At 39.9% G+C, this 8,981-nt stretch overlaps 1 protein-coding gene across 3 annotated transcripts in view; it reads left to right on the top strand.

Annotated features, from left to right (window-relative positions):
* Fgd4 (FYVE, RhoGEF and PH domain containing 4) overlaps nt 1-8,981 on the top strand; it is a 161,770-nt gene that overhangs the window by 28,180 nt on the left and 124,609 nt on the right. The window contains exon 1 of one of the 3 annotated variants that reach the window (XM_029470309.1): nt 7,426-7,473. The exons of 1 other annotated variant lie outside the window; for it this stretch is intronic. The gene's annotated coding sequence lies outside the window, so the exon portion shown is untranslated. One more of the 3 variants, XM_029470308.1, reaches the window with a different exon arrangement.

Raw genomic sequence — 8,981 nt, 5'->3', positions numbered from 1 at the left:
TGTTCTTGGAACAGTTTTCAATTGGGAGGGGGTCGGACTCTGGGGTGAAGAGTTCAGGAATGTACTCTGGGGTAAAAAGTTCAGGAGTATTCCGGGAACAATCTCCAGATGGGAGGGGTAAGAGGACTTTGAGTTGAAGAGTTCATGGAGAGTTCAGTTTTTCCTCTTTCAAAAGCTATACTATAGACAAAATAAAAGAAGGAAAATCTTAGTAGAATTGATAAGTATACGTCCAGGAATTAGAAACGAGAGGAAACAATTCTGTTGCATGGATTCGACTCAGTTGTAAGTGACTTTATTATGTCAGTGAACATAATAAACATTTTAAAAATAGACAAGTTGCTCTGAAGGAATATACATAGGGCTGGGAACATAGGATAGGGTAGAGTGCTTCTAGTATGGTCAGGCCCTGGATTTAACCCTTGCCATTGACCTGTAGTACATACAAACTTAGTCAAGTAATATAGAAACATAGACTGAACATTCAAATCACTTTAAGTGTGCTAAACAAATTGTATTTGTTTTTAAAGGATCTTTCAGTACACTCTGCCACGATGCTGATGGATCACATCTGAGAGCCTGTCAGGCTATGTGGCCTGTGAGCAAGTTAGCACAGCACTCTTGATCAATGCTTGTCCACCATATTGATTAAGTGACATGGTACAAACAAGGAGTATTAACTTTGGTAAAAACAGCTGATAATTAACCAACCCCTTCTTTAATTAGGAACATTTGATCTTTAACTTCAGAAAATGTGTGCCTTTCCAAGTGAGAGAGCTTCATTTTTTGTGTGTGTTTATGAAATTATATATGAATAAGTGTGTGTGTTGGGGTTTTCTGTGTGAACACATCAATCAGGCTGGGCATAAGTGGGGTTATACTGTTTCTGGACATGCTGCTTTAACCCATTGTGAGAATTAAACCAAGACAATGCTATTTTTAGCAATAGCAATTTGGGTTTTGGTCCTACAGCAGAAAGAGGAATAGAGTATCTGTGTATATTTATATGTGTGTTCAAGAGAGAGAGTCCTTTCTCTCTAACATGGTCCTCTGTTCAAACACCAAATTAGAGGGGTATGGATGTAGTTAAGTTAGCAGAGATTCCTTTTATGCTTAAATCCCTGGGATCTATTACTAGTACCTCAAGCACAGCATATTAGCACATGTTGTAACTCCAGAAAACAAGAGGTGGAGGCAGGAGGATGAGAAAGTAAGTCATTCTGGGTTGTATGAGAAAGCAGCCTTAGCAAGCTGTGAAGAACATGTCAGTAACCAGCACTCCTCTGTGTTCTCAGCATCAGCTCCTGCCTCCTGGTTCTTGTATTGAGTTCCTGCCCTGACTTCCCTGGATGATGAATTACAAACTATAATGAAATAAAACAATTATTCTCAAAGTTGCTTTTGATCAGGATATCTCAACACCACAATAGAAAAACCAACTAAGAAATTGGTACCAGGTCAAAGGGTACTGCTTTGACAAACTTGACCTTATGTTATTGAGGGGATTGCAGTGGCATTTGAATTTGGGGCTGGAAAAAACTGTTAAGTGTTCTAGGCTCAGTGGGATGATCTGTGAGTGCTTGGAAGATAAAATGGGTGAAACAAATGTAGACAATGGAGGCATTGTTTGTGAAGGTTTAGACGGAAACAAACACTCTATTAGCATTGTTCATGTGATATTTTGAATTAAGAACCATTACAGTGAATCCTTTGCTTTACTAGAACAATTGATGTTGGTCAGATGGAGCTGAGAAATTAGTAGTGATTAAGAGGAAACCAGCATCATTGAAGATCATAAATCTGGGAATATTTCCTCAGGGCTAGCATATAGAAGCTGTGGTCCAGAGAGGTCAGAAGCTTTATCACATGCTGGCAGCTGAATTAGTAACCTGTAGAGTCACGATGGTGCTGGTATTGGAGGTACAAAGGAATCAAGGAGAGCAGCTGAGGTGTGGCACTGTGTGGCAAAGCTAGAGTCCCTGAAAAGAGACCATGAGAGGCTGTTATTGAAAGTACAGCCCCAGTTGCAGAAAAAGTTCCAGGATTGATGGAGAAAAGTTGAATGGAGAAAAGTTGAAGTTTGGCACAATGTAGCAGGAATCAGTGAAGGTTCAACACCATCAGAGGACCCAGCACTTTGGAGATGCCTGTAACATGGGATGAACAACAAGGATAGCAGCAGCCATGCAGTGGAGCCAGCCTGCTCCTGTGTGACAAGCTGTGTGTGCTGTGCCCTTTGGAGCCTAGACATGAGTCATAGACATCTAAGATTGAGCTTTACACTTCCTTCCTCTTAGAATAAGAAAGTATTCAACTCATTTTTTATTTTATAAGAACCTACAGTTGTGAGAATTTGGATACTTAAAGAGTCTGAACTATTAAAATGTTAGAAATTTTAAAGACTATTGGCTTTTAAAAGTTTATATGTTTTATATTTGATGTCACTATTATGAGATCATGGGGATGAACAAGAACAGAAAGGTTATGATTTAACAGTAATGCTAATGGTTTAATGTTTAACAATGTTTCAAATTGACAAGGAGTTCATTTATGGCTGTTTTTTATGTCAACTTGACACAGGCTAGTATCATTTTGGAAGAGGGAACCTTGCCTAAGAACATTGCCCAACTGGACTGGCCCCTTGTGGATTTTCTTGATTGATGGTTGATGTGGGAAGTCCTATCCCACAGGAAGTGGTGTGACCCCTGGCTGAGTGGGCCAGAATGATATAAGAAAACAGGCTGAACAATATGAAATGCATGTTAACAGCAGCACTCCTCAGTGAACTCTGCATCAGTTCCAGCCTCTAGGTTCTGTCTTGCCTGGATAAAGGGCTCCAAGCCGTAAGATAAAATAAACCATCTCCTCCCCGAGTTGCTTTTGGTCATTGTCTTAGTCACTGCTCTATTTCTGTGGAGAGATGCCAGGACCAAGGCAACTCTTATAAAATAAAACATTTAATTGGGGTGTTGTTTACAGTTTTAGAGGCTTAGTCCATTGTCATCATCAGATGATAGAGTGTGCTAGCAGGTAGTCATGGTGCTGGAGAAGTAGCAAGAGCTATATGTATCTTGATCCCAAGGAGGGTGTGCGGGGAGGGGGGGGGCAGAGGCATGAGGTTTTGAAACCTCAAAGCTCACTCCCAGGAACACACTTCCTCCAACAAGGCCATACTTCCTATTCCTTCTAATGCTTTAAATAGTACCGTTCTCTGGTCATTAAGCATTCAAATATATGAGCATATAGGGCTCATTCTTACTTAAGCCATCATAGTTATTATGTTTTATCTCATCAATAGAAAAGCCAGCCAAGACATGTATATAAGCCTTTTTTTTTTGTCATTAAAATGCATGAGTTGGAGGGCATAGCAACATATCCAAAGCTTTGTTCTTATATAAACCAGGTTCAAATTTCAGTGGTAAAATCTATAACAAAATACTTAAAATCTGTATCTCAGTCTTCATACCTAATAGTATGAGGATACAGATAATATCATACCTGAGGTTTACACAGTTGGAAGTATTTATTATAGCACATGACACATACCAAGAACTGAATAAATAGTGTACCATTATTAATAATATACAATAAACTTTGCCATATGTTTTTTGTGGTGTATTGTTATTGATAAGTTTGTATATGATGTGTTCCCCCAAAAGTGCATGCATTGAAGGTCATATATACAGAGATAGGGCTTTGCGTAGTGATCGGGTCTTGAGAATGCCAACCTGAATGGAATGAATGGAAAGCCAGGACTACTTGAAGGAAATAGGTTACTGTTGTGTGTGTGTTATTTAAGGTATTTTGTGCCCCCTGGTTGACTGTGTTTCTCTTCCCTACTTCACCCCACCCACCTCTTTCTCCTCCTTTGTTTTTTTCCAGCAACCATTGTAGTCAACAGCTTTGATTCACCAAATATTCTTCACCTTGATTTTCTGTTTCAGAGCAGGTCTTATAGACATTTTGTTTTTGTTTTTGCTTTTTTTATGTTATCACCGTAAGCCAAAGCAACATAATAGTCTGTACAAGATATTGACATTATTATTTGTATAACTTAGTCTTATGTTGGAATCTTAGGTTACTTTTAGGTTTGCAATAGAGGAAACACTTATATAGGACATTTTTAAAATTCATGCATCATTTTTGGTTAGTGTTGTTTTAAGACCCTTGGTACCGGTTGCCCAGAGTTTCACATTGCATACATAGCCTGTGCATGAAGGGCCGCCAGAGTGAAGAAAAATATGTACAGATAACTCTGCCCGGGGTGAACATCACCTCCACCCAAGCTAGTGAGAAAATGTGGCGATAGGGCGCAGTGACAGATTCCATCTGGAAATCTCAGAGCAGGCAGAGAGAGTTGTAGGAGGTGAGTTAATAGAAGTTCCTGGGGCCAGTTATGTAGGGACTCAATAAAAGTGGAGGCAGAATCCAGTTAGGAATTTAGTAAGGAGTCCAGGTGAGAGTTGGTGTGCCTAAGCCTGGTAGGAGCTGTAGAGGTGGTAACAAACAGCTGGATTTGAAGAAACTACAGCATGTGAGAATTTGGGTTGGATGTGAGATGTCAGGGATAGATAGACAAGTATAGTTTCCTGTGTTGATTAAGATTGATTGCAGTGTGGCAGAGTCAGGAAGCATCCAGCATGTAAACATCTGGGTACATCTGGGAGGCAGTTTCTGGACTGAGTTAGCTGAGGTTGAAGAACTGTCCCAAGCTTTGTGGCACCATTGCATGGGGATGTTTCTAAACTGGGCAAAGAGGTGACAGTCTGCTGAGCAAGAAGTCTTCTTCGCCTCCTGAGTCCAGATGCAGCATGGCAGCTGCCTCTCAACACTGTTCCAGCCCTTCCTTTGAGCCAGGATTGACTGTGTTCTCTAACTGGGATATAAAACAAAGCCTTCCTCTCTTAAGTTGCCTTTATCAGGTACTTTGTTATAACAATGAGAAAAGTAACCAAGAGAGTTCCTAGGAGGTTAGCTTCTGTGTGAAGGGCTAGAGTAGCCAAGTCACAGAAGGTTGTAGGGAACTATGGGAGGTTTGGAGTGCTGTATGTGAGTTGTTTATTAACTGTCTTTTTTTTTAATTAGATATTTTCTTCGTTTACATTTCAAATGCCATCCCAAAAGTCCCCTATACCCTCCCCCCACCCTGCTCCCCTACCCTTCTCACTCCCACTTCTTGGCCCTGGCTTTCCCCTGGCTTATACTGGGGCATATAAAGTTTGCTAGACCAAGGGGCCTCTCTTCCCAATGATGGCCAACTAGGCCATTTTTTGCTACATATGCAGCTAGAGACACGAATTCTGGGGGTACTGATTAGTTCATATTGTTGTTCCACCATAGGGTTGCAGACCCCTTCAGCTCTTGGGTACTTTCTCTAGCTCCTACATTGGGGGCCCTGTGCTCCATCCTATAGATGACTATGGCATCCACTTCTGTATTTGCTAGACTCTGGCAAAGCCTCACAGGAGACAGCTATATCAGGGTCCTTTCAGCAAAATCTTGCTGGCGTATGCAATAGTGTCTGCATTTGGTGGCTGATTATAGGATGGACCCCTGGGTGGTTTATTAACTGTCTTAGGGTTTCTATTCCTGCACAAACATCATGACCAAGAAGCAAGTTGGGGAGGAAAGGATTTATTCAGCTTACACTTCTACATTGCTTTTCATCACCAAAGGAAGTCAGGACTGGAACTCAAGCAGATCAGGAAGCAGGAGCTGATGCAGAGGCCATGGAGAGATGTTACTTACTGGCTTGCTTCTCCTGGCTTGCTCAGCTTGCTTTCTTATAGAACACTACCAGCCCAGGGATGGCACCACCCACAATGCGCCCTCCCACCTTGATCACTATTTGAGAAAATGACTTACAGTTGGATCTCATGGAGGCATTTCCTCAACTGAAGCTCCTCTCTCTGTGATAACTCCAGCCTGTGTCAAGTTGACACACAAAACCAGCCAGTACATTAACTATGTAGATGAATCACTAAATGGGGCATTTTAAGAGTCTTAAATTCTCAAGTCTTAAAGTAAGAGCTTTGGAAATTGAGAGTGTATTTATTTATAGTGAATTTTAGAAGCATGGAATGGTCAATGATTTTAACCATTATACTATTACTTCTCTCACGAAATTTTCTTTAATATTTCCATCTTTTTAAGAAGTAGTCAAATAAGGAAGGAGATATAAGAATGGGTAATGGGAACATAAGATACAATATGTTATATTATACATGAAGTCTAAAGAATAAATAAGCTTAAAACATTATAAATAAGCTATGACCCTTTCTTTTTCTTAGGGTCTTTGTACTGGATCTATCTGTCTTTCAACACCGTATACTTATTTTAATAATATCTTATAGTAAGAGTTTATGCTGTTTTTTCCCAAATAGTTAATCCACATTTCTTGACAATATTATTTTCAGGTTTCTTCTCTTTTTATAGTCACTGTTGCTGAAATGAAATTCTGATGGGTTTTGTTTTTCAAAAGATATTAATACTTGCATGGTTTTCTTTCTCTAAAACTAAATGCCTACACTTTAAAGCAACATCCTACTTGGTTCTTTTGATTATTCTTATAGGGATAAATTTATTCCAGCTACAAGGGATACTTATATTTGTCCTTTTAATATTTGTATTATATATTTTTGCCAAGAAGAGAGTTCTGAAATGTTTGGTATAGAGTGCTGATAAAGGGAGCGAGGGCAGGTGAACCTGCAGTGCTGTATGCAGTCTACCTGCTTTGCTTTCTTTTTATGTTTTTCTTAACTTTTTTATCTTGTCCTTTTAAAAGTTTACTTTCTTGTACTATTTTTAGTGCCCATGGAATGAATTATCCCAGTGTGTGTTTTCTGTGTGGTAGGATTGATTTGCTTTTCACACTACAATCTTATTTTCTGACTTTTTAGTGAATACAACTGAGAAACTGGCAGTTTCCCTGCTGAGTCAGCATGTAATCTTCATGCGTGCAGAAACAAATTTAAGTCAGTCATTGCAAACCCAAGACATTGCAAGCTTCTCATGAACACCTAAGGCTCTAGATATATTCATTAAAAACCTTTATAGCCTCTCCACCCATTCAACAAAGAACAAAAAATAAAAAAATAAATAAATCACAGTTTTTTCTTTAAACAATTGCTGTTTAAAACTTTACTTTATTTCCAAGATAAGATATTCAGTATATTTAAATATATTTGTTTTTAAAAATCCCTAAACATACAAAACCATTTTCAGTTCTGTGGGCAATGATAGATCCGGAAATGACCCACTGATGCAGCTTACTTTTCTACAACATGCTATCTTGACTTTGCAAGTGAACTTTTCTGTTTGTGCAGTTATGTTTCTGCGACCTTTCATCCTCAGTCAGCAGCATGGCTCTCTGAAACATTAGGACTTTGTCCTGGCAAGCGTCAATTTGTAGAAAGCTTTTAGTTGGTCTGCACTGCCTGGTTTATATAGCCAAACACCTGCTGAGCAAGCCCTGTGAGTAACTGTGCATGCTTCTTCACTGGGGCTTTGCAGGGCAGGAGCACAAAGACTATGATTGTTACCCAAGAAGCCTGAGTCACACACTTCTACCAATCGCCTTAGGAGGGCTGGTTACCATGGAATCCACCATCTGTTCACTCCCCGCTGCCGGAATGTGATTATCCTTTCGGGGCTGGGAACATAGGGTTAGCAGGGGAGCCTGTGTAGTGTGAGATTATCAGCAGTGCACTGGGCTATTGGGAGATTTCATTCTGCTCACTGGAAGAACAAATGAAGGGAGTTGTTCTCCAGCCATTTGTGACTTGTAATCACAAGGAATAAATCAGCTTTTCTAAGGTAAGTAACCTGGCATTGCATATCTGATTTGTACGGCATTTAGTGTGAGCATGTCTCTCTGTGGTCAAGGAAAGGAAGCACTAAGCTCTTTGGTAAGAACCCCCCCACCCCAAAGCTTGCACACTTGCCTTTTATTAATTTTAGACAGCCTGTACAATTACATGTTGGAATTATCCTGTAATGCTTAAGAATATTTCCTGCCTGTGAGTGTGTACTGTGATCCTTGAATGTTGCAGATAGACAGTCATCTTGTAATGGCTTCTACAGTGAATTACACCAGTGTTCTTGCTGAAATACACCCAGGGCTACAGCGTGCTCAATGTTTGTTCTTATTTGAGAAATGACTCCATCAGTGGCATTTGTAGATTATACTCAAATTAAGGTAAATGCTGGACCACATGTTTTAAGTGTGGTGCTGATGTAGTGTTTCAGAGCCTGTGGAAACAATGTGACAGGACTGTAGTGACAGATGGCTCAGCCATAAGGGAGGGGTAAACCAAGGAAGATGGCTTGCTTTTCAAGGGCTTCCTTTGTCATTGTTATTTCTTTTGTCCACAGCTACTTAAAATGTGTGTTGCATATTGTAAGCTGCAGATGGAAATTTTAGTTTTAACAAATGGATGACTGACATTTTTCCTTGTGGCTCAGAGGTTGGTAGCTCAAACAAGGCACTACTATGTCTTTTGTAAGGCAGCATTGTGTCTCCTTCCCCCAAACTGTGACCTAAAATATAAAAGTGTAAAATAAAACGAGCTGTATGCTCTGGAGACTTCTTTTGTGTCAGTGTTCCTGCCCTTGACACCCCAGCATTAGCACCCTGAGTTTAGCAGATCTGCCATTTTGTGTGCTTTATGAAAGACTGTAATTAGAGGTTTTGCCTGTGCAGTTCAGTCAAACTTGAACCATGTTGTATTCTTGGGTGTGCATCTTAGTGAGCCAGTGGCTACCTAGAGAACTAGAAACAGTCCGTGGGCACAGGAACTATGCTTTTTTTTTCTTTAACAGTACAGAATGAGTTGAGCATAGTATTAGTCAAGGACACATGCTTGTATTTCATTAAGAGTTTTTGAAGTCTAACTGTTTTGTGGATTCCTGGTATTAACTCTAGTTGATGTATATTCTGCACTTACAGTTTTTGAAATATGCAGATTAATCTAGGTACATAC

This window comes from Mus caroli, chromosome 16, assembly GCF_900094665.2.
Source record: "Mus caroli chromosome 16, CAROLI_EIJ_v1.1, whole genome shotgun sequence".
NCBI classification, from domain to species: domain Eukaryota; kingdom Metazoa; phylum Chordata; class Mammalia; order Rodentia; family Muridae; genus Mus; species Mus caroli.
This window is presented reverse-complemented; position numbering and strand designations above follow the sequence as displayed.